Consider the following 27,078-nt stretch of genomic DNA (forward strand, 5'->3'; position numbering starts at 1 on the left):
TGAGACTCTTCAAAGCGCTAAAGACAAGTGAGAAGCAAAAATAAAAGGTGACAGAAACAGAATCAAAAGTCTGAACACAGTATTCCAGTGACTTGCAGTTAGAGACAAAGAGAACTATTATAGTGGCCAGTGTAAAGAAAGAGTCCAGTAGCACCTTAAAAGCTAACAAAATTTGTGGTAGGGTATGAGCTTTTGTCAGTCACTGTTCACTTCCACCACAAAATTTGTTAGTCTTTAAAGTGTTACTGGACTCCTGCTCTTTTCTACTGCTACAAACAGACTAACATGGCTACCCATCTTGATCTATCTTAGTGTAATTAAATAGAAGAGAACAACAAAGAAGGAAGAAGAGCCAAGAAATCAAAGAAAAATTTAAACCATGGTTAGGCATGCTGAAAGATCAACATGGAAATACATTAACTGAAAAGGACAAAATAAAGAAAAGATGGGGACATTATATACATACAAAAGGGGTGAAAGGATGACAGATTCCTTCCAAGAAGAATCTTTTGAAAAAGAACCTACAATTTTAGAAAGCAGTGAAAATTGCACTGAAAGCAACTAGGAGAAATAAATTGCCAGAAGTAGATGGGATATCAATAGAGCTCTTCCAAGCCAAAGAAACAGAGTCCATCAAACCTTAACAGGCATATGGCAACAAATATGGATAACAAAATAATGGAAAAGGGAGTTGTTAAAGAAGAAAAAGTAGAACCAAAAAAGAGGCACCAACTGGAAGGAGTGTGGCTAGAGGCAAAAGGGGCTCTCTACAAAAGGGGGAAAGGTTACAGTTTTTTGCCCAGGGCTCATAAGAACTTGTAACCAACTAGGGTTGCCAAGTCCTCTTCAACCCCCGGCGGGGGACATTGCATGCGCGATGTGCACACATGTGACAAAATAACGTCACCCGGAAGTGACATAATCAAAATGGCGGCACCCGTGCGGGGCTGCTCTAAACATTTTCGGGAAAACTCTATGGTTTTCCCAGATGCTCTAACCATTACCTATTGTACCATAGAGTTTTACCTCCCAAATGGCTAGAGTGTTCAGGAAAACCATAGACTTTCCCCCAGAAATGCCTAGAGTGGCCCCGTACGGGGCGTTGCCATTTTGATGATATCTCTTCTGGGTGACGTCATCATGCCAGTGACGCAGGGGGAGAACCGGGGGCTTGGCAGCCCTATAACCAACCCTGCTTTCAAGTAAAAAAGGAAGGCGCTGAGGTAAAAAAGTGTAAATCCTATCATAAATCTTCTAAGGGTAAATTCTCTATGCAATTGGCTGGAACAGAATTAACAGTTAAGTAGAGATGAAGAATCCTGATTTTAAAAGCTTGCGAGGATGGGAGAGTGGGGTTAACATCACATTGTTGTAAAGCAAAGAGAAAGAGATTACAGAATGAAGGGTTAAAAATGGTGTTGCTTTGCTAGGGTCTCTCAATTGCACAGCGGAGCTACTGATCCAAGCCTTTCTTTCTTCTATTGGCTGAGGCTCCTCCCCCTCCTGATCCCCTGGGGAAGGAAGGAAAGAGCCAGAGCTTCATTTGCCCAATTTTCTGGATCCCATGGGAGAAATACAAAGAAAGCACCCTTAAGACCAATGAGTGCTAATGCTTTAAGCATATTTAAAGCTTTTTTTAAAAAGTCTTTAATTGTGTCTGTCTGTGCCCTTTATAAACTTTATATCTCTGCGACCTAATCTTAAATAGGAACACACATGGCCCAGTCTGATATGGCCCGGCCCGACAACGTCTCATTTATGTCAGATCTGGACCTCATAACAAATGAGTCTGACACCCCTGGCTTACAGCATTGATTTCATGGCTGGGATTTTTTGGAAATTCCATTTTCTGCATGGCTTGGCATAGTAAGTCTGATGCTTTTTTTGCACAATTCTAGTTTTTGTAATTCTAGTTCCATTGCATTGCTTATTAGGTCTCTCGTGCTGTTTGATTATATTGTTTGTCATGTAATCCATTTTGAGTCTCAAGGAGAAAATTAATAAATAAATTATGTAGTAAGTATAAATAAATAATAAAATAAATAACAATGGACTCACCACCACTGTACTTGTTCCCCCCTCTACAAATAAAAGCTTTCTGGCTAATGGCCTGAGTTAAGGCAGGGCCTTTTTTGTAGAAAAAGCCCAGCAGTAACTCATTTGCATATTAGACCACACCCCCTGATGCCAAGCCATTTGGAACTGCATTCCTGTGTGTTCCTGCTCGAAAAAAAATCCTGCATATAAGGAATCCCCAATGTCTAAAAATGCAAAAGAATTACCTCCTTTTAGGAGGATAATTTAAAGCAAAAAAATGGCACAGGGAAGACGTGCTTAACCTTTTCCCTGCCAAACCATTTTTTCCACTCTGAATCACTCATTTGCCAGTAGCTTCAGTATTCTACAGAGGGCTTCAGTCCCCCATTTGTGAGGGTAACTATGCAGCCTGTCCCTAGGCTTAATGGGATGTTATTTACCAAGTGATGTTATTTACCTCTGTGCTACAAAAAGGTTCTGCTTCTCATGTCTGTATTAAGCCTTTATTTTTCCAGGCCTGTTGGCAACCCTAGATGCCTCCATTTTGTCTATGTTGAGGCTACCCTAAACTACCTGTTCTAGAAAACCTTGGAGCAGTGTGCATAACTTCCCCTTTTGATTTGGGCAAACCATCATGTCCAAAATCCACTATTTGAAGTGCTTGTCTTCTCTTACCTCAGGGCAAGGCAGTCCCTTATTATATACCGCATTCCCATAAACATGTCTCTTTGTGGTACAGAACCCCATAACTACAGATGAGCACAAACTGGCTCACATGACAAATTTTGACCAGTTTGTGGTTTGTGAACTGAAGTTCATGGCAGGTGAACTGGCATGAATTGTCCATGAACTATCAAGTGGTTTGTGGCAGCTCATAAATACATACATTTCCAGAAAGACTGTCTGTGCCCAATCAAGATGTTACCAAACATCAAAGAAACAGGGGGAGTGGAATTCTCCAGCCTTGGAAAGACCAAGCTTAACAGGCATTGCTGGCTGCCAATAACAGAGTTCCTATTCTGCTCTATGCTATATATGCCCTCAGCTCAGAATACTATATATACCCTCAGCTCAGCTCCGCACCCTCTCCTTTGTTGGGTGTTGGCAGAGATGCAGAGATGCAGAGAGACAGAGACGCAGGAAACTTGTTAACATCTCTTCCTGGTGGGGGAACATCTCTTCCTGGTGGGGTTTGAGTGTTAGGTGGACTCCGGGGTCTGAGTTACCCCATTTCTGTGCTCATGCTTGAGCAGAGGGGCTTAGGTACCAGGTGCCTCAGCTAAGGACCCACATTTTATACCCTCCCACCTCTGTGTGCCACAAGGGTGAAAGTGGGTGTGTTACCACACAAAGGTGTATTCCCCTATGGAGTTCAGCCAATAACCCACACAGGGTCAGTGGAGAAAGGATTTTAAGCTGTATTGCAGTAAGTGAGAAGGGACACTGTAAATAGTCAGAACCCCTCCAACACAGGGAAGTTTCAGAGCCATACATACACAATTCTGTGCTTCCTCTTTTGTTCCACACAAAGAAATCACAACTTTAGCAAGTATCAATTTAGCATCATAGCACCACTCTTATGCATGAATACATCAGCATGCTTATAATTAATTGGACATCTTTATTCCTATTGTCCAAGTCTCTTTAGCCTCTATATATGGTTATCTCTAACCGTTGCTATGTCCTAACATAGCAGAGATTCTCTGCAGTGTTTCTCTACGCCATGGTCACTTGATATTATGAAAGGCTCTATCTTCACAAAAACAACTTTTCCTCCAGTGAAGCTAACCACAAAATGTGCTAAACAGAGTAAATTAGGCCTGTGCCTCTGTAGCCAGCTACCCAAAAGAGGAATTGCCCTACAGCTATAGCTCCCTGCTTTCTTCTCAGACCTTAAACTTTTTATTTAATTAGGGTCTATGAGATGTATTAGGCCCAATAATTATTAAATTTCAGGGGGTGGCTCACAGATGCAAAGAGTACTTGTCATGGGGAGAGGAAGTCCTCCACCTCCTGTGTACCACAGGCCCCCGTCCCCAGGCACCAAACCCACTCTGCCAGTGCCAGCCCACTGGAACTCAGCCCTAGCAGGGCTTCACCAGGGGTCTCAGAGCCTTCTTCCCACAGATTTTTTTTGTAGCAGGAACTCCTTTGCATATTAGGCTACACACCCTTGATGTAGCCAATCCTCCTGGAGCTTACAGTAGGCCCCGTACTAAGAGCCTTGTAAGCAGAGGAAGAAGCCGTGCTTCTTCCTCTGATCTGTTCCTGGGGCCTTCCACAGAGGCAAAAGACTTGTTAGTAAATGCCCAACATTCTTTGGAGAGGAGGACTCCAACAGCAGTAATTCACAGGGTGGGAGATAGAATCCTCTCCTTCCACATCCTAATGCCCTATTGCTGCTCTCGCCTCAGATACACCTCTCTGTGGTCCCTCCTAGCTCAGTGACAGAAAGTACCTCCCACCTTCACCAGTCCTAGGGTCCCATTTCCAGCCCACACTTTGAAAACATTTCCACACTCTCTCCAGTGGCAGAGTGCCAGGTGTGCCACACTCATATCTGGAGAGGTGCAAACCCCCAGCATTTGTCCTCTTCCATCCTCCACAGGCACCTACAAAGGGTGCACCCAACTATGTTGCCACCGAAGGAAAAAGTGGTGGCCAGTGGGAGGAAGAAGAGGCTCACTCTCTCCTGGGAGGGAGAAGCAGAAGGGGAGCAGGAAGCCCCTCCAAGAAAGGCTCCTTGCACTCGAGGTGCCATCAGTGCGACATCAAGGCAGGCCACCCTTCAAGAGGAAGAGGTGGATCAAGTCTAAAGGGATTTGCCTGTCATTATACTGGATAACCTCTTGTCTTGTAGTAATGCAATGTTTGCATTATGGCCAGTAACCAGTACCTAAAACCAGAACTGCTGTTTCCATTGGAAACTTAGCCTTGATTTCTGAATAAAATGATTCTGTATTAATTTAACTGATGTGTAAGACGTGCAGCCCTCAACATATTCCCATTCTCTATTTCAGACACCTGACACTGGTTTCAGCTTCCTCCTTGGGATCATTTCAACATGTTTGCATGCATGAATCATTCACAGAGGGAAAACAAACAAAGTCTTACATAAACCCAGAAACTCCAAAGAGAAAGTTGGCGTGACTGGAGAGCTTCCCTCTTACAATCTTGTCTCCACGCCAAGGAAGCTTTTTCAACCCTCAATTAAAATTTGGGATGATCTTATTTCCTGACTTGAATTCTGACCGTCCAGCAAGCTCATGAGTCACCCTAACATTAAGCAGGTGTCTAGTTAAACAAAGTGAGTGGATGTCCATTTAGGTTTCTTCCAAAGTTCACAGTCAGTTCAGATCATCTGATGCTGCGCAGCACCCTATCAGCTACATGTTGTTTGTAGCATAGGTGGTACAATCCTGAACAGAGTTATGCCCTTTTAAGTTCTTTAAAATAAATGGGCTGAAAAGAATTTAAGTCTGTTTAGGATTGCACATACAGTCCCTGTTAAACAGTAACCAGCTCTCTCCAGATGGGATCTGGAAGCTCTAAAAATCAGCTCCGATCTTCACTCTTCCTATCCACCTAATTAAAACTCCAGCACTGAAACATTTTGTCACTCCATGTTAGAGCCTAGATCGAGGGTGAACAAACTTGCTTAACTTAAGAGCCACACAAAATAAACGTCAGATGTTTGAGAGCCACATGTGAACAAATATTACGCCCACTTCTTAATGAAAACTCTTAATACTTTCTTTGCATAGAAAGATTAAATATATACATATGTACTATATAATACGACCATATTAGAAGATGTTTTAAAGAACAAAAGCTGGGAATAATAGTCCTCAAAAGATCAGCATAGGACAGACTTGAGAGAAAGTCTGCATTAAGTTCCTCTTTGGCCTCTTGGAGTCACATAATATGTGTGAAAGAGCCACATGTGGCTCCCAAGCCACAGTTTGGCCACCCCTGGCCTAGATCAAGGGTTCTTAATATAGATAAGCACAAATGGCATTTTTGCAGTTCAGTTCATGGTTTGCAGCTGAACCATGAACCATTACACCAGTTCGTGAACCAAACTGGTTCATATCCATTTGTGAGCCATTTAAAGTTTAAACCCATGCTTTCTGTTCCCCATGGCTTTTTGCAGGGAGCAGAAAGCAGGGGTTTCCAACCAGCCATTTGTTCTAAATGGTTCCAAGCCATTTAAGTCCTGTTTCCTGCTTTCTGTGAAAAGCCATGGGGAACAGAAAGCAGGGGTTTCCGAACAGCTGAACGGTGGGGATCACTGCTCAGCTGTTTGGTTTAAATGTCTTGGAGCGTTCTGCTCTTCATCAGCTGCGATGAACTGCTACGAACTGCACCCAAATTCATGGAAGGTTGTGGCAGTTGTTCAGTTTGTGGACACAGCTTCACAAACTACAAACTAGCAAAAATTTGTGGCATACGTTAGTACATCAGCCAGTTTTTGCCCATCACGCCTAGACATCACTTTCAAACTTGCCCCATAGGACTGTTGTGATGATGAAACAGGAAGGGAAGAGCCACATATGCTATCAGATCATAAAAGTAAATAGGCAAAATTAAAGACAAGAATTAGAGAAAATAATATTTCCCTTTTGGTCAAAACCACATATTTTAAATCATGTGAGCCACTGCTCCCCCCCCCCCCCCAAAGCTACAATTGCATTAGGACTTCTAAATCCACTTAGTATTTGGGGAAGAGCAATGGCTCAGAGGAAGAGCCTCTGCTTTGCATGTAGAGTCCCAGGGTTCAATCCCTGGTGTCTCCACTTAATGAGGACCATGCAGTAGAAGATGTAAAAGACCTCTGCCTGAGATCCTGGAGAGCTGCTGTCAGTCTGAGTAAGCAACACTGACCTTGATGGCCTGATTCATCATAAGGCAGTTTCGTGTGTGTGTTAATGTATATCTGTCCTTCATCTTTCCCAGCTGAAGTGAGACATTTCAGCCTTCCATAGTAAGAATTTTGTTCAAATTTCAAATAATGCTGCTGTGCCCTGTGGCCTGTGCCAGAAAGACAGTGAACACTTGTATAGAAACCAAATAAAACATGCCGCTGAAAGAAAGAAATCAACACATTATGAAGATACTTGTCAAATAAGAGCACTTGTCATTGAGCTCCCTTGAAAGCCTTTGAGTTGACTATGATGGTGGTGAATTTTTTTTTCCATGCCACCACTGGATCAAGAGAATCATTCCTAGTGCAGAATTTAAGTTGGTTCTTATAATATAGTGGGTTCGCTGCAAGGAGGAGACGCAGTTGTAGTGATCATAGCTCTTTTATTAAGTACAGCATGGTAACAGCTTAATTCTGTAACTGACGAACTGGGCCAACGAGGCCACAGTCTTAGTGGGGAAAGTGTAGATGACTGGGGAAGGCAACAGCAAACCACTCCGTAAAAAGTCTGCCATGAAAACGTTGTGAAAGCAACGTCACCCTAGAGTCGGAAACGGCTGGTGTTTGCACGGGGGACTACCTTTTTTCTTAGTCCACATATACAACAGTTCTGATCTACATCCCTGGAATATAAAAAAGTTTTGACTGATTACTGTGTCAGAATCCAGCCAATGCTTTCTGGAATCTTTGAATGTGTTGGGTTGGATACAGCAATCCACTCACACAAAGATTGCAGATCTTCCCCATTTTTCCCTCCCCCCAGCATCCATTTCTGATCTCTGGACAGTTAATGCAAGAGGAAAAATGGAGCGATTTTGCCCTCTTTTCCCTCCTCATGCGGGATATGTGGCTACTATCCCACATGGCTCCCCAGGAATTAACTTTCTCATGGTTGGGAATAGCTTCTGAGGCAGGGAAAAGTGAGGAAGACCTGTGACTGTCAGCACCTTCCACTGATGGGATGTTGGATCCAACACTTTGACTTCTCAGTCTAGGGTGAAGGAAACTGTTGTCAAGTCACAGTTGACTTATGGTGACCTCTTGAGGTTTTCAAGGCAAGAGATGTCCAGAGGTGGTTTGCCATTGCGTGCGTCTGCATAGTGACCATGGACTTCCTTGGTGGTCTCCCATCCACATACTAACCAGTGCCAACCCTGCTTTGTTTCTGAGATCTAATTAAATCAGGCTAGCCTGGGCCATTCAGGTCACGGCAGGATGGAAGACATCTGTAGTGAATTCACTTTTTAAAAAACATGTAGATGTTGCGCAGATGTAATCCATAACTTACTTAAATCATTCATTCGACTATGGCTACGTAAGCAGCATTTGCGTAGGACAAAAAGGCTCAAGGCAGGCTACGTCGCAGCCATGGAGTTCACAGTCGTTTGGACTCTGTCCATTTTGTTTCCAGCCTCAGCTGGGACTCTCGCTGGCAGAGTCATAAGAAAAACAGGAAGTGGGCTGTTGGAATGCCTGTAAGGAAAACATGGATCTAAAACGGCAGGCATGTTAAGAGTTACATAGACCCACAAGCTATTCTTGGACTCTGGGCATTTCATCTTATTTAGCATGACTCATTTAGGATGATTTCAGTGATTTTGGGTTTAGTAATTCCTGACAAGCACTTAAATTAGTTCAGGGTTTTCCCAGATTTTGAGGCACAGGTGCTTTTTTTTTTCATTTTTGTGAATAACACAGGAATCATGCATTATTCTGCCCATAATGAGTTATGTTTTTTACTATTATCATTAGAACCACAAGAAGGACATCTTATATCTACAAGGCAGATATCTTAATTGTACTCCTGGCTGTCCTGTTCTCCAATTCACCAAGTCAAGCTGAACACAAGTATTTTCCACATGGGACAGGCTTGCCAGGCCTCCCATGATGGCAGAAGGCCTCCTGCTGGCAAAACATCTTGCCTGCTGCCACTCTAGGCTCTCAGCAGGAGGAGGAGAAAAAAAAAATTAAAACACCAACATTGCTAAGTCACTTCCAGGTAGAACCCAGAAGTGCCATTCAGTAGCTCTAGGAATCACTAGAAACTCTATGCGTTTTTTTTTAAGAAAAGCATTTTGCATTACAACGTAACTACCTTTTAAAATGTAACGCAATTACCCTTCTCATTCCTGCATCCTACGAACATATCGTTATGTGCTTCCGCCCGCCCCCACTCTTTACTTGTTTTCCACGTGAATTTAAAAAGGTAACCTTTTAAAAAAGAAGGGAGTGGAACGATGGAAAATCATACTTCGTGCGGTGGCATGAGGGATGAGCCAATCAGGATGCAGCTGGAATGTGCATGGCTGCTCCACGAATCAATATTCATTTCCCCTCCCCACCCCCCAAAAAATTTGCATTGCTACGTTATAACGTAACCACGCATATGTAAAAAAGGGGGGGGCACGTCCGAGGAAGGAGGGAAAAATTGCTCAGATTGTGAGGGGACTACGGGAGCAAAATCAATGTGGAAACAGAACGCATGCGGCAGATTGGGTATTGAATCCGGGAAAAATCCTCTAATGCGGAATTGAGAAATCAGCCCCGCAGCGATTGGGAGGCAAACGCCAAGTGCGGAATCAGCCTGAGAGTCAGTTAAAAGGAGGGAAAGAGGGAAGAGAAATCAACATGTTGTTGAAAGCCTCTGGAAGCTTACTGAACCCTGGATGGGGAGATTATAGCCTATAATTTGTAGGGATAGGGGTGGGATCGATTTCCAAATTGTCCTCTCTCCCATATACCTTTCAGGTCACTCTTGTGCTGTATCGAATAGTAAAGTGGCTGGCTTCTTTGTGCCTCATGAAAGCAGCAAATATGGGCACAGGACAACTCATAAGGTATGCCAAAAATATGATTAGTGTATTAATCAAAATAAAATAAAAAACAGTTTAGTAAGGACTAACAGCCTCCAAGAGAGAGGAGGGTGAGGGAGAAAGGTGGGGAGGAAGGGAGGCTGTCATCAAACACACTAAACAATGCACTTTCAATTCACATTCAATGCACTTTCCAACTGGATTTTGCCAGTTCATATAGTAAAATCCAATCGGAAAGTGCATTGAAAGTGTATTATTCCGTGTGTGTGATTACAGCCAGAGATATGGTTGAGGCTAAAACAAAGGAGAAAAGGGAGGAGAGGAAATCAGCCTGCAGAAGAGTTTGAGGATGGATTCCCAAATTATCTCCCCCACCCACACTATTTCTTTCATGTTCCCAGCTTGTATATGCTACCATGTGTTTGTATAAAATTACTCTGTAAGTACTTCACAACATCTCTTAGAGGGGGGAAAAAAATTCCTGCTTTTATGTTTTTCTCAAGTTTTGTAATACTTGAAGTTATTAATCAGAATTGCACAATGCTTATGCAAATTTACTCTGCATAATTCATGATCAGCAGGAAACTGTAGCCGCTTTGCATAAAATCTTGACTGCAGGGGTGGGAGTTAGCCTCGAATCATTAACCAAAACCAAGTGAGTGGCTACAGTCCAATTCTACATGCATGCAAACATATTAATTTTATGCCTGTTTGCTGGACTGGAGCCCTGACTTTGCTGAACACACTTACATAGCCCTGGTTAACTGGTCTGCAATTGTACCATTAATTGGCTCAGTGGGTGACCAGACCCCTATTTCCCTACTTCTGTTCCTTAAGAGATTAATTGGTTTATGTATACACAGCAGCCCCCTGCTGGATTGAGCTGGTGTAGATACTGTATGCTCCAGCATACATAAACCAGTATTGTGTTCTACTATACTGCCTTTTACTATACCTAGATCCAAGTGGGCAGCCATGTTGGTCTGAAGCAATAGAACAAAGCAGTAGACAAGTGGCACCTTTAAGACCAACTAAGTTTTATTCAGAATCTAAGCTTTCGGATGCTCTAAGCAGACTTCATCAGAAAGCTTACATTCTGAATAAAACTTAGTTGGTCTTAAAGGTGCAACTTGCCTGCTGTTTTACCATACCTGTGTGTGTATATCTCTTGATCACTTTGGGCAGCATCTCATTTCTCTCATATGTCTGAACTAAAAAAAAAAAAAAATGGCTTTGTATAATAATGCACAAGGGAGGCTTCCTAATGGCCCCATGAATCATTCTCAGTGCTAAATCAAAAAGGAATCGTTTGACTCCTAAGAGCTAACAGATTTATTATAGCAAAAGCTCTTGTGGGATAGAGTGCACTAACCCAATGCATTTGTTAATTAGGGCAGCCAAGTTCCCCCCTGGCCACCTGCAAGGGATGGGGTAGGATTGCCAGTGCCATTTTAGGAGACTCCGGGAGATTTGGAGATGGAATCTGGAGAGGACAGGGGCCTCAGTGGCATAGAGACTGATTTCCCACTCACCCTATGCCACTCTGACGTTCCTCTTTTCAGCGCAGCATCCTTCCGATTTCCCACTATCTGCTCCGGGGCTTCATCATGTGTCGCAATTTTTCCACGGTAAACAGAAACCGCTAAAAACCAGTTTCTTGTTGCTGTGCAAAAACGGCGATACAAGATGAAGCTCCAGGGCAAATAGTGGGAAATCAGAAGAGAGCCAAGCTAAAAAGAGGAACGTCAGAGTGGCGTAGGGTGAGTGGGAAATCGGTCAGAGTCTACCCTCCAAAGCAGGCATTTTCTCCAGGGGAACTAATCTCTGTAGTCTAGAGATGAGTTGTAATTCCAGGGGATCCCCAGGTCTCACCTGGAGGCTGGCATCGCTATTAAGTGTTTATGGCACCGTAGGACGGATTTGGGGGTTTTCTTCAACAAATTAACACAGCTGGGATACACATTGAGAGTGCCATTGGAAGAACGAGTCATCCATAAGAATCCATATCAGATGGTTTTGCTTCTATAGAGATCGGCTGGGTGAAAGGCAGCCCTGATTTACATATAGACTTAGAAAAGTTTCAGTGTTACCATTCCAAATATTCACAGACATCAAATATAAAATCTCCAAAATGGTCTCCTATCAAGAACAACAAAATAGAAAGGCAACTTCAACTTGTATTCAGTCAAACATGAACTATAATTGCTTGCTAAGTCTTATATATTGCCTAGCAGTTAAATGCCATCATGGACGACTGCTAAAATTATTGTCAGCTATCAGAAGTAAATATCACTGCATATCAAGTGCAGGTATCAAATATTTAGTGAATAATGAAACATAATTCAGAGAATATCCAGTATAAAATGTTGTAGTGAAGAATCTCCGACAACTATTTATCAATTAAATCCCCCCTCACCCCTCCTCACCCCCCCCCCACCCCGGATATCCAGAAATGAAGTTCCAGCATTTACTCTCATCAAAACATGATAACACTGGCCACAAAAAGCCAAAGTATAAACATAACTAAATTTTAGTTTTAAAGCGCAGGTTTCAAAAGGTCACAAATTTTGTTTTAAAAGACCATCTTTATTTATTCTTGTTGAAACAGAAGTTGCATGCAATCATACCATGTTCTGTTTTGGTTACAAGCATTTAACGTTTACGATATGAGTCACATTAAAGAACTGCAAGCTTCCGTGCAGAGCACAGAAAATAAATACAAAGAATTAAAAATCCTGCAAGCAGTTGTCTTATCTGCAGCTGAGGTATGCCCGTTACCTAGCTATAACATGATAAACACACAAATATTTGATCAAAAAAAGCCTCTGGCTAAATTTGCCAAAAAAAAAAAAGTCTGGGGTGGAGCTAAGTGGGTTAATTAGCTGACAGTGCACTCATTAAAGTTACAGAAATGGAAGTATAGGGTTTCCGCAAAGAACATGATGTCTAATTATATATTTCATAACAAAGTACTTAAGCAGAGTTATGTGTTCTGCAGCTTCCCCCACCTATCTGGAATTCCCTAAAGCAATTAATTAACTGGTGTATGGTGCATTGAAGTCTGTAATTAATTATACAAGACATAAATCAGACAGTTGGCAAGATAAGGCGATATATGCCAGTGCCAGCTTTTGCAGCTCTGAAACAATCTCGAGGACTTATCAGTTGCAAAATACAACTGCAATGTCTGATAAGCTTAATTGATGTCAGGATGCAAGCTAATACTGAAAGGCCTGCCTAAGGATGAGTTGAGTTGAATGTCGGGCCAGGCTGCTGTTCTTGGCCATCAACAATGCTCGATGTGAGCAAATGCCATTAAAAAACAAAACAGCGTTCACATCTAAGAACCAGTTTGGTGTAGTGGGTAAGAGCCTGGACTCTTATCTGGGAGAACCAGGATTGATTCCCCACTCCTCCACTTGCAGCTGCTGGAATGGCCTTGGGTCAGCCATAGCTCTTGCAGAGCTGTCCTTGAAAGGGCAGGTTCTGGGAGAGCTCTTTCAGCCCCACCTACCTCACAGGGTGTCGTGGGACTGGAAGGTAAAGGAGATTGTAAGCCGCTCTGAGACTGAGATTCAGAGTGAAGTATGGGGTATAAATCCAATATCGTCGTCATCATCATCAAAGGTAAATAGTCAATTCAGTGAAGCAAGAGTACAGTAGCATATCCTTCAGTGCTGTAGAGATGAAAACAAGGACATTCTAAGGATCATTGCTTAGGAATGCTCCCCATCTCTTATAAATTGGACACTTTCTGCAAGGAGTGTGATATGTCCCTGCCATGACAGCAGCAACACATAGTGTGGAACCAGGTGGGAACAGTGTCTACCTGCTTCCATTCTGTGCTGTTCACTGTTGTTTGCTGCCCCTTGAAACAACAACACCGAAACACTGGCACAATCAGGAACCTCCAGTAATTCCATCAATGTGCATTTTGCCATAAAAAGGCCTTTTCTCCCATCAGTGGCATATCCTCGTGTTTATCACTTTGACTGAACTTACCCAACCAGCGTTAGCATTCCCTCTATTTCACCCAGTGTCTCTTATATCTAAGTAAAGTGAAGGTAGTTCCCTGTGTCGTTTCCGACTCTGGGTGACGTCGCATCACATTTTCATGGCAGACTTTTTATGGGGTGGTTTGCCATTGCTTTCCCCAGTCATCTACACTTTCCCCACAGCAAACTGGGTACTCATTTTACCGACCTTGGAAGGATGGAAGGCTGAGTCAACCTTGAGCCAGCTACCTGAGCCCAGCCTCTGCCGGGATTGAACTCAGGTCGTGAGCAGAACTTAGGACTGTAGTACTGCAGCTTTACCACTCCGCGCCAGGGGGCTGCCTATGTCTCCCATATCTACAAATGGTTAAATCCAAAGCTCTTCATTTTGTCCAGTTTAAATTTACTCAAGTGAACACGTCTGAACTGGCCTTATACTGAATCAAAACATTGGGCCACCAAGGTCAGTATTGCCTTCTCAGACAGTCAACAGTTTTCTGGAGGCTTAGGAAAAGGTCTTTGCCATCACCTGATCCTTTAAACTGGAAATACTGGGGAACAAACCTAGAACCAAGTAAATGCTCTGTCACTGAACTCTTGAATCCCTCCTGAGCTCAAGAACCACCCCACTTTGTACACACCTGGCCTCTGCCTCTGTTCCTTCTGTTTCTGATTGCAGAAAGAAGCATATTATTTTGGTATGCCCCACTTGCTTGTCCTATAACTGAAGACAGACTCCTTTCTTGCTTTTTGCAAGCTTTGAGACTATTCATGTCTTAAGAGATGTTTAAGTCGTTATCTATCTAGCACATGAAACACCATTCTGCTTGTACTCCTTCATGAGTTTACTAGCTGCCCAGCCACCTGGATCTTCCCCACTGAAGTTGGATTCTCTGCTGCAGGCCTCGAATTCAGCAGGAACTCACAGGAGTGCAGCTCCTGAACCTTTCTGATGGTTCCCCCTCCTCCTTCTCACCTTGTCCATTGAATAGTAGGTGAAGCTGCATAACAATCCCTGGATGAGCGCCACCACCTATTTTTCTACAAAACGACCCCTGCTCTGCTGTATTTCAAGACTGGAAGCTCCCCTCCCCCTCAGCTTTTGCATACTCCAAGCAGCCTTCGTAGTCGGAATCACTGTCTTGTCCCAATTGGCTAATTTCCAAATTTAATATTTGTAGTGCTCCCCCTTAATAAACTACTTTGAATTGTTAATCTATTTTGAGTTGCCAGGTCCTCCCTCCAGCTCCAGGCTGGAAAACTCCTGGAGATTTGGGAATGGCACCTGGGGAGGACAATGACCTCAGTGGGCTACAATGCTATAGAGTCCACCCTCCGAAGCATCAGTTTTCTCCGGAGGAACTGATCTCTGTAATCTGGAGATAAACTGCAATTTTAGGAGATCCCCAGATTCCACCTGGAGGCAGGCATCCCTAATTGGACTCTCTATTAATTCATCAAACCTTCCAAACTTGCAGTAGCACGAGCACTTCATCACCCAGTCAATCAGCATTATTGCTAGTGAGTCATTGCTTGAATTGGTATTTGCAGAGTCGTTTCATCCAGGTAGCCACATAACGGTATTGCTCCTTGGGACATTTTTGCTTCAACCCATCTTAAGTCTGAGCCGGCTTACAGTGAGGAGGACACTGAAAACCTACATTGGGTCTCTGAACCACTGTATCTGAATGTAGGCTCCATTACAAAAATTAGTTACCATTCACAGAGACATTTTCCTAGAGCATACATGCCTAACTTCATGCAGCAATATATACATTCTTGATCTAGAATGCATATGCACTAGTAATAAAACTTCAATAACATTTACTGCCTGGATGTGGGAGACATAGGGTTGCCAGGTCTATGTTGGAAAATACCTGGAGACTTTGGGGTCAGAGCTGGGAGGGTGGGATTTGAGGAAGGGAAGTGTCTCACTATGGTACAAACCATAGAATCCATCCTTCAAAGCAGCCATTTTCTCCGGGAGAGCTGATCTCTGCCACCTGAGAATCAGTTGTAATAATAATTAAAAAAAATTATTTATATCCCGCCCTCCCCGCCTAAGCAGGCTCAGGGCGGCTAACAACATCCATAAAATATACAATACAGTAATTATACAAGGCTTTAAAATCAACATTATCCAAAAACAATTCTAAATTCACATTTAACATAATTTGACAGTAACAATGATGTTCCTGGCGCTATTTCTGTCAGTTTCGTAATAGTGAAGATCCCTGAGGCAGGCAGTTGTAAAAGCAGGAGGCTGGTAACCCTAGGAGACTTATGGTAGAGATGAAAGGGAGACAGTGTAGAAGTGTGCTAGAGGCAAGATACATTGATACCTATAGTTCTGTTGCAGCTGTTCACCAATGATTGCAACCATTCTCCCATTTTTGCTTCATGCCCTATTTTTGCTTCATGCCCTCCGTCCAGATCCAGTGACGTTCTGTCCTTTTATTCCAAGAGTAATTGGAAAGCACTGTTCTGTTTTGTTTTTTAAAAAAAGCTACACAGGTGGGTACATTTATGGGTAAATTTAGACCACCCAAACATGTTTATAAAGCTTTAGCAAAGGACAGAACACAGTTTAGCAGCTCAGGTGCTCTGTATCAGTCTTCCTTTCATATGATGCATGGAAATATGAACTCTAAAATGTTTACCCATAATTGTTTCCAGCAACAAGATGTGGGAAAGGAAACAATTTCATCTAAGAATATTATCGTTAATCATGGAAGTGTGAACATTATTGACCCCTTGGATTCCTCCCGCCAAAACCAACGGGAAACGTTTTCCAAATGAATGAATCAGATGGGAAATGAACCGCTATGGAAGATTATGATTCAATGTTTTGACGTCTACATATATTTGAAGCCACTATAAAAACACACTATATATAATGAAGCGTTTGTTGAGTTGTATGAGACGATAATAAGGCAAATTCCTTAGAGCCTTTCCTTTCTTAAAATGAGGTGCAACATTTTTCGCTGCTTTGTAAAGGTCTAAGATCCAGCCACACTAATAATGCCTCCCTCTTTCCCAGAACTGCCCAGAGGAAATATAGCAGCAGTAGGCAGACTTTTTGGCCCAAGTGCAAAAAAGAAAAGAAAAGAAACATCTACCTGTGAAGATGCAGGTATAGCAACTAACCAAGGATGGAGAGGTTGTATTTGGCCAGAAATTCTTGGAGTAAATCAGGTCTCAGTGGCCCTGGCAGCATCTCATGGATTCACCTTGGATTCAGTTGGTGGCTTCATGAGACTGAGAGGCAATTATGGGTTTAAGCCATCTCTGTTTCCTTCTCCTACACTGCTGGTCCCAGTGCCTTGTTGGAATGAGCAGGGACAGCCTGGTGTGCTGCTGTCAGCACACATACTGGGGGCTGCCTACTGTTCTACAGTCGTGGCTACTTAAGTTTCATGGGGTTCTTCAGAATGTTAAATATTTGCGTAAGTAATGCAACCAGGGCCGGCGCGTCCCAGTAGACCAGGTAGGTGGCCACCTAGAGTGCCACCTGGCCACTGGTGCAGCCAGTTGGCACCCCTCCCCATGCACACCTCACTGTCCCTGGTGCCCCTTCCTCACCACTGTTGTGCTTACCCTTGCTGCCTGCCTCTCTGCTGCCTCTCCTTACCACTGCCTGCAGGCAGGCAGCAGTGGTGGGGAAGGGGCAGCGTGGCAGCACAGTGGTGCTGTGGCAGGTGCACTCAGAGGTGCTCAGTGCCATGCCACCTGCCACTGCTCTGCTTGCCCTCGCTGCTGCAGGCATGGGGGCTCAGGAGCCAGAGGCCTAAGACACCAAAAACCCTGGCACCAGCTCTGAATGCAACCATTACTTCTCTCCCTCTGCCTCCTCCATATTTCTTGTCCTCTAAAAAATACTCTAAATAAGAAGACAATGGTAGTGGATAGGGTGGTGCCATCTATATTGCAGCAGGGTGCCCGTCTTTTGGAGGCTTCAACCCAGATTTCTGCATTATAGCAAACCTCATCAAAGATCAAATGTTGCTCCAGATGATGGAGAATAGCAGAAAAGATTGCAACCAGAACTGGGGAGGCAGGCCCAAGTATGGGACCAGAGCAAGAGAACAGGCATGGAGAATTATTGGAGCTGGTGTGGATTACAGCGCTGATTTAGCCAATTCCTATTCCAAAAACCTTTCATGGCATAACAATAGTTTACAGAAAGGAATGAGCGTACAATTTGCCCATATGTCAAGATAAAACAATATAGATACACCGAATTGTAACACCAATTGATAATTAATAATAATAGGGATTTAAAAGGACAAAAGGAATGAAATTTTACAGTAAAAGGGCTTAACAGGGGACATGACTAAACATAAAAAAAAAACCTTTAATGGCATAAAATAATGAAACAAAAAACAAAATAGGATCCAAAATGGGCAAAACCGAGTAAAAAATTACACTGGCCAGAAAGGCAGTCAGGACAACACCACAGAAGAACCAATCAGATAGTCATTGTCCTTACCCAAAATTAAGATAGCCCCCATGCAATACATCAGCCACACACCCAGCCACCAGCCCCATCAATCTGGGCGATCCACTAGCAAGCAAATACTGGGCAACTCCCTATGGAGAGCTGGAAAGGTCAGAAGCAACAGGATCACAAGTTGCTGATGAAACCCACAGAACATAGGGCAATGGAGCGAAATACAAGCAACTGAATGAGGCTCCAATGAGCCACACCCACATAGTCTGTTCTGAAAAGAAAAATGTTCAGTCCAGTGAGCATAAAAGCCCAATGCTGTCAAGGGTCGGCAAGCCCCTTCCCCTGAAAACAACTTTTTGGCTTGCAATGGGCAACAAGCCAAAAGAGAGACAGAGAACAAGATGGGGTGGGATGGAAAAAGTATATAAAATAGGGTGGGATAGAAAAGGTGAAACTGGAGAGCGAAGAACAAACAAGGCAAATACAACAAGGTAGAGAAGGGAGGGAAAAGGTGTACCATTGAGGGGCTGAAAGGGCAGAGACCTCCGGAGGAAGCAATGGGACAGGGGGAGCAAAATAATGGAAAGGAGGGAAAGGTTGAGCTGCAAAGACTACTGGAGGAATATGGAGGGTGGGTGGGAGGGAAGGAAGGAAGGAAGACGAAGAGAAGGAAGAGGAAGAAGTGAAGGAAGAAGAAGATTTTAGCCAAGTAAATGGCCAATGAGAAGGAGGAGAGGATGGATTTTTGAACAGGGAAAAAAATCAGCCAACTCTTATTTTATTTATCTTTATTGATTGTATTCTGCCCTCCCTGCAAGCAGGCTCGAGGCAGATTACATTAGATATTTTCTTCTCAAACTGCAGAAGATCATGAACAAAGATAACGAATGGAATGAATAATCCAGGATGGAGATGAGAAGGACAAAAGGTTCATTGGGAGACCTTTAAGATGACTTTTAAACATGGGGATGAATTTAAGGCAGAAAGTACAAGATCTAAAGCAGGAGTAAGCAACCTTTTTGGCCTAAGGGAGAAATGATGCAATGTCTACATATTAAGATGTTTGTGTGCCAGCAAGCTAAGTAGGAGAGAGAGAAGGGTTATACTTTACCCAATGGGGCTTCTAATTGGCCTCTGAAGATCTGACTGGTTCTGCAGATTAAAACTAAATTGTTTCGGTGGTAGCTGCCGCCACCATGTTTGCTTTATCCTCTTTCACTTCTTTTCACCAGTATATTTTTAAATTACCCCTCTTCTCCTTTGCGCTCAGGCTTCCTTTGTGTATGTGGCTCTGCCTTCTGCAGCAGACATTTTGTAATTGCACCCAGCACTCTGTGTCTGCATCCCAAAGGTACCCCCAGGCTTAAAAGGATTGTGGGCCCCTGAGCTAGAGGATTCAGAATGTGGATTGTGTGCTGGGATGGAGACATGTGAATGTCAGATGAAGGTTAATCCACAGCACAGAAATTCAGACACAGAAGTTCTTGGTGAAATCAAATGAAATGAATGCCCATAATTCAGGGTTAGTCCAGGGGTGAAGAGACAAAAGATTAATAGTGTGACCTCAAGTAGTTACACCCTTAAAACCCATTGAGATCAATGGACTTAGAATGGGTTTGCATTGTTGGGGTTTTGTAATTATTACTTAAGCTAGTTGAGATATAAAGACTATTGAAGGGTTTGGCTACTAGGATGCGCCTTGGGCTAGCACACTTGCTTCCCTGCACTTCCTTTTAGGTAGTCCAGTTGCTTCCCTCACTGACATGATCAACTGTGCAAACTCTAAACCGCCTCTGATATGATTATTTCACAGTGTGAAATGGATGTGGTCAAAGGAAGTGCAAGAACCTGAGACTCATCCATGATGCACAAACCATTACATCCCAACGTTGTTTATATTTCTCTTATGATAATAAGAGTTTTACTAACTTGTGCTTGAATTGCATGCTGATTATTTAACCAGACTGATTTGGCCAAGTAGTTTTGATTAGTGAAATGACCATGCCTACTGTAGCCCTAGGTTAGTAATCACTGAATAATACTGTATATACTTTCAGCATAGCCAAGTTACATAGAGATAAGTGTTACTGCTGTTACAGGTAATTGCTTTACGTTAACACTATCGAGGGGGCGGAAGAGGGTTTAAGTGTGGTCTGGTAAATTTCATTTCCATGCTTCTGCAATCTAACAATAACAGTTTACTTTCCTACAGTGTGATTCTTGATGCAAAACATATGTCTACCAGTCCACTGTATAACTTGTCCAGAAATTTGATTATACATTTAAACACAACATTATTACGAAAAACTCTTTAACACTGACAGTACCCGTTAGGGTTTCTGTGAATTGTGAAGCATTCCCATTGGAAAAGAAACATCTGTTCTTGGTTAGCTTCTGTGATCTGATGTAATGCAATCCTATGCAGAGTTATTTCAATCTATATTCAACTGGGTTTACATTTTTTAAAAAGTTAACATTTTACTTCCCAGGTTTACTTAATATGGCTTACTTGCAGAAAAATATTTTATAGGGTTGTTCCCTGAGTTTCCCAGGGTCAGCTCCACAGAGTTAGTGAGAGGTTAATTTTAATTCTATGACACCCAGAGTTGCTGGGGAGACCCTCTGGCAACTTGGTTCACCACCTGCCTGCACCAGAAGTGCCAGAAAGTGGAAGTCAGAGGAGGAAGAAAGGGGGGGGGGGAAATCACACCAGAAGTGACATCATGGGGTACTCTCAGATTCACAAAAACTCTATGGTTCTACTGTCCTAGAGTAGTTCAGTGAAAGTGATGAAGCGCACCAGTCCCTGCCCCTAAATGTTCCCCTGGGTTGCCAGTTCCAGCCTGGCATTCCTAAATATACTAAATATGAAAATTATATAGATTTCTTTTCTTGGGGGGGGAGGGGAAGGGCTCAGATGTGTGAATATCAGCTTCTTAAATTTTCTTTGGCTCCACTATTATTCCTGACTTCAACATGATCTCCACTCCCTCTTCCCCATAAGTGCGTCTTCATCTCCATAAAATAGAGATTATTTCAGCCCAGTGAGGGATAACAAGGTAAAGGTACTAATATCACAAAACTTTACAACCAATCAGCTTGTTCTGACATCACAAAGGGCAAGTTAGGACAATACTTCATGGAATGGTCACTTGAGTAATCCAGCCAATCAGAGAATGTGCAGCAAGATCTCTCAGTGTTACTAAGGACAAATGAGGATAATATTTCATGGGTAAGCCATACAGTAAGGGTTCATACTGTAAAGCGGAATGATATCACAGTGTTAATCAGATTGGCTATGTGATGATATCATTGAAAGCAATCTCACTGTGAATAAAAGCAAGTACGGACAATACCCCAAAAACCCCAAAAGTGAACATTTTTAAAGCTGTGCCCAAAAAATTTTAAAGTTATTTTTGTGCCCTATTGGACACTATTTGGCCCAATTAAATTAATATAAATGAAACAGTAAATGTGTGTGTTACGGATTCATTAATTTAAATGTCCTTAGATAGTATCTTCACATAGAAAATCGTGTGCATTAGAGACTGGGTTTCAAGTTTAGCCACCTCTCTGATCAAGAAGTGCTTGTTTCTGAAATCAGGTGTCAGATTTCATCCTGTCTAGGCTGCCATGCTATTAACGAGGAATGGAAAATAATGAAAAAGTTTCCCCATCTTATTTGGCTCACAAAAAAATAAAAAAGTAATGATGTTGCACCTCAGCAGTATGATGGAAGAATCCTAATACGGATATATTTCCCCTAGAGCAGGTATATCACAGGATGTTCTTACTCATTGGAAAATTATGTACGCTACACATACATGTCTCTGAATCCAACAAGAGGAGGACAGGTTTAAAAATGAATGGCTTCAGAATACTTATATATTACAATGATGACCGAGTGACTCATATGCCCACTTTCAGTGACAGAGATGACTCAATAAAGCACAGGAGTCCAAACAATTTATAAAACAAACAATTTATAAAAGGATAAAACAAAAATAAATTTACATAGAACATGGAATCATAACAGATTAGTCCAGCAATTCCCCCTCTGTGCCTTGTAATTAGTTATGTGACAAGTTTTCATCATGCTTGAGCTCTTTAGCATTAAACTGGAAGCACCTTTTGTAAGGAAGGCATGGTTATGTATCACCACTGATACTACAATACTCACTGTATGGGTTTGCATAGTTAGCACTGATACCTCACTGTTTTCTGTTTGTGATGTCTCCTGCACAAAAACTGTGTGTACAACTTCATATGAATATTCGGTAGAGTTCGGAATATGTTTCCAGTCCCTTTTTCCAAAGCCATTGTATATATAGCCTAAAACAGAGTAATCCCTGAGCTCCACAAATAGCACATAATCATGCAGTGAAACTAATGCTAGATCATATTGCTTCAGGCAACAGATGGACAATTTCATGCTTGATAGCTCTATCATATTTTTTTTCCTCTAGTATATCCCAGGAAATAGAAACACTAGCTGTGATGGACTGTGTTTTCAAAGCTCATAAGTGCTGTATAAACATGTGAAGAGTTAATGCCTTAGAGAACCAGAGAGCCTTTGAGCAACAGGCTGTTCAAAGGGATTTCACTGGATAGCATCAGTTGGAAAAAAAAAAGAGTTGGAGACTGACAGTAGAAGAAAGTACGGTTTAGTACTGACTGAGGACTGGGAAGGTTGGCCAGGAGGTGTGGGAGGACCTCCATTCCAGCCAGAAAAAGGGAGCTTCTAGTGTAGAGATTAGAGAACTAACTCCCTACCCTGTTGAAAAGGAAGATAGCTCTAAAAAGTGGAGTGGTTCCTGGTTTGCTTAGAGAAGGAATGCAGGTACTTGGTAGTGCCTTCTGAAACATGAAGAGTCAGTTAAACTCAAGAATTTATACTAGAGTTTTTAGCAGACACTGAAACCAAAGCCTCTAATTTCAAAGATTCTAAGACCTTTGCAAAAAGATTAAAACTCTCACTTGCTGGAAACATATTAACTTGAGTTTGTGACAGAGTTATAATTGATTCACCTCATACATTTTACTCCTGATTTCACCTGACCTTTTCTCCTCAAATAAAATATTTTGTTTATTTTTGAACTTTCAAAAGCCTCTTTTATGCCATTTCCTAAGTATATGTTAAGGAAATGATTTAGTCTCTTCCTCTTGAAGGAGGGAAGAGGGCGAGATCGCCATATTAATATTAGAACATCCACTGTTTTCCCATTTTCAGAGGATTTTATATTGTGTAGAATTCAAGAATACAAACCCTCAAAATGGTACAGTCCATTAGAACCAAAACTACATAGTTTCCTGATCATGATACTTGTCATCTTGTCTGGTTTGGCCCACAGTAGGTCACCTGAGATTTTTAAAATGGGCTACTTTAGTATGTGAAGTCCAGTAGAAAACTTAAAAAATGCACTCTGAGTCCAGAGGAATTTAGAGGCCAAAGCTGCGTAGATCAATTGGTGGAACTTGGAACACTACTTCTGATGGGGGTATCAGCGACATAGCTTTTATTAGAAAACCTGGATTTTCCATAATTCTGAGAGCTACCTCTCACTTGTTAAATGCCCCACGCTAAAAAGACTTGTAAAAAATTCTTAGGTGGTGAATCAGAGTGATGCACTCAATGACCCCACCCTGGCTACAGCCCTTCCTGGAGGGCATAGATCAAAGTCTTATTGTAACAGCATGACCAATAGCATTGCACCAGCACTACTATCAGATTTAGAACCCAATGCAGATCTAATGCATCATAAACATGAGTAGAGGCTGGGTGCATCATGAGTGATTCTAAAGTGGGGTTTAAAATGAGTCATCTGTGAAGCATTCTAAAAACCCTTTTGCTACCACTTTTATACTATGGTAAGTAAAGGGAACCTCCACATCCAGAGGCAGTGGACCTCTAAATACCAGTCCTAGGAGGCAACATCAGTGGAAGGTCTTGACCTCAGGGTCCTGTTTATTTGTCCTGCATAGCAACTGGTTGGCCACTGTGTGAAACAGGATTGCTCATTGACTGGTCTGAGCTAGCAGAGCTCTTCCTGTTTTCTTATGTCAAATATGTAAGGGTTATAGTGAGAACAAAATAAATACTACCAAACAGGGCCAGACAAAGATTTTCTGGCAAATGAAGCTTAAATTCTAATCTTAGTACCCAGCACAAAATAATATCAAATTAATTCACATTTTGCTATATTTTAATAGTATTCAAATTTGCTGTCTCACTTTCCCTCATAGTATAACACAACAACAAGGACTAGTCTTTTTCTTACTTATAGAGGATGTTGCTGTAACCATATTTCTGCCTGTCAACCCATTACCAACACAACAGTAGTTGCTTTAGGTGAGCCTAATGCTGTTAAAAACACTGATCACTGAATATTTCCAAACACACTGCAAGTTCCAACTGCTTCAAAGAAATTAACGTGAGCCCAAAGCTACAGATATATACCCTTCTCAGCCTATTGATTTCAATGGGCTTAGGAAGGTAAACTCTGCTTAGGTTTAAAAAAAAAAAAACACCAAATATGGAGTTTAATGAAAAGGTGTGTAACCCCAGAAAGAAACTGAATTATTAACTTTGAAGAAGCTTCTTGGTTCTGCCATTCTGTGCTTTGAATTAAACAAACAGTTGGAGCTCTCCAAAAGCTGGAGTATGCGGTCAGAAGCTGTCTTTGAAGTGCAGATAGTCAAAAGATGTAGTGCGCAAAAAAAAAATGTAGTTGAAAGGTAAACGAAGCAATTGAACATCACATGCCTCCTGGACAGAGGGTTAGATACAAGGCTCTGGGGAAAGGTGGGAAGCAGTATAGAGACCCAAGCAATTGATAGGAATTCCGGCAAATACATAAGAGACATTCTTTGTTCAGTCAAGCATTCCCTATATAAGCAAACCATGAGAGCCATAAAACAAAGTAAAAGGAAAGTGAGGTTTTAAGGATGAAAGCTGGGAATAAGATGATGTGGGGAAACCAACCACAATTGGTTGTAAGAAAAGTAGACATGTAGCAAAACTCCAGCAGACTTCAAAAGCTGGAGATGGTTCATTGCATGTAGATTTCCCAATTAACATACCTATTCACACACTTTGGGAAAACCTCAAGATTTCAAGACATGTCTAAGCATAGTAGAGTAGAAAAGAGCAAAAGAATTACAGGCAAAATGAATGTTCTTCCAGATATGAGATTGTACAGAATGTATGAAGTCTATTCCTTTGTGGGAAACATGACTAGAGTTCAATCAACGTTTTAAAAAAAAGGGAACGATTTTTTTCTGGGGGGGGGGCATCAACTCTCATTCAACTCATGGCAATCCCACAGGGTTTTTGAGGCTGGAGCTGTTCAGAGGTGGTTTGCCATTGCCTGCCTCTGCTTCTTTGGTCATGCAAGAGTACCAGAGATAGCAAAATATTAGCCACTGTGCTGTGACACAGATATGCCTGTACCACAGCTTGTCCTTCCTTATAACGAAAGCTTTACATTTGCATTAGCTTTGATCACAAGCAAGCAGCCATGCAAAATCTAATCTGAACCCTTCATTGAAGTTTCACTATAAGAAGCAGACTGACCAGGCAATTTGGTTTTTTTCTGGTTAGACGTAATTTCATTTTTGCACAGATGGCTTCCTAATTCTTCCTATTGCTTGCACACCAAAGCACACAATACATTATTACATTAAATATCAAATCAGGACTTGAATATTATTGTATCACAATAATCTTGGTATCAGTTTCTCTGAATTCTCAGCTTTGATTTTTCAAAAGTAAGTCTCTTATCCCATCCATTGCACAGATATGCCTCTCTCTCTCTTTAAAAATAAAACTGGAAATTCAGATAACCTAGTGTACAGATGACAATGTAATGATACAGCAACATTTAATTACAATTTTTTTAAAAAGCCTTTCAGTGGTGGTGGGAAATGGCCAGTGTGTGGACAAAGGGCAAGAAAAATGGCAGCTGTGTAGGCAGGACCGAGAAAATCTGACCTTACCCACTGTGTCATGCATTCATATTGCTGTGGACAGGGGTCGTTCTGTTGAAAAATAGGTGGTGGAGCTCATCCAGGGATTGTTATGAAGCTGCACCTACTATTCAATGGACAAAGTGGGAAGCAGGAGGGGAAACTGTCAGAAAGGTTCAGGAGCTGTGCTCCTGTGAGTTCCTGCTGAATTCAAAGCCTGGCTGCGGAGAAGAACGAAAGAAACCCACTTCTCACCACCACTGACCTCAGGGCATATAACCTGCATGGAAAAAGTCCATGTTGATACTTATGACCAGGGCTTTTTTTGTAGAAAAAGCCCAGCAAGAACTTATTTGCATATTAGGCCACACACCCCTTATGCCAAGCCATCTGGAACTGCGTTCCTGTGCATTCCTGCTCAAAAAAAACCTGCTTCTAACAATTTTAAATAAATATGTTGAATAAATGGAATTCAGACTATTTCCCACTTTGTAATTTAAGAAGCAAATTCTGTAATTTGAAAAAAACAAAAACAAACAAACCCAGAAAGCACAATAGTTGGAGGAACGGTGTGACCAAAACGGCAAAGAATACTGAAAAGCAACACATATTCTATCATTCACAAAAGCTTTCAAGTCTAGTGAAATTATTGGCTTGGATCCAGACTAGCAGAGGCACAAGAAGGGCTTTTTTGAGCAGGAACTCACAGGAATGCAGTTTCCAGCTGGCTTGGTGTCAGAGGGTGTGGCTTAGTATGCAAACAGTTCCTGCTGGGCTTTTTCTACAAAAAAGCCCTATGTGAAACAATGGTAATGTCATGGGGTGTGGCCTAATATGCAAATAAGTTCCTGCTGGGCTTTTTTCTGCAAAAAAAAGCCCTGGGCACAAGGATTT

At 42.1% G+C, this 27,078-nt stretch overlaps 1 protein-coding gene across 1 annotated transcript in view; it reads right to left on the reverse strand.

Moving 5' to 3' along the window:
• Nucleotides 1-27,078, reverse strand: part of PLA2G4A (phospholipase A2 group IVA) — a 333,250-nt gene that overhangs the window by 252,909 nt on the left and 53,263 nt on the right. The window lies entirely within an intron of this gene.

Source organism: Heteronotia binoei, chromosome 2 (genome assembly GCF_032191835.1).
Source record: "Heteronotia binoei isolate CCM8104 ecotype False Entrance Well chromosome 2, APGP_CSIRO_Hbin_v1, whole genome shotgun sequence".
NCBI lineage: Eukaryota > Metazoa > Chordata > Lepidosauria > Squamata > Gekkonidae > Heteronotia > Heteronotia binoei.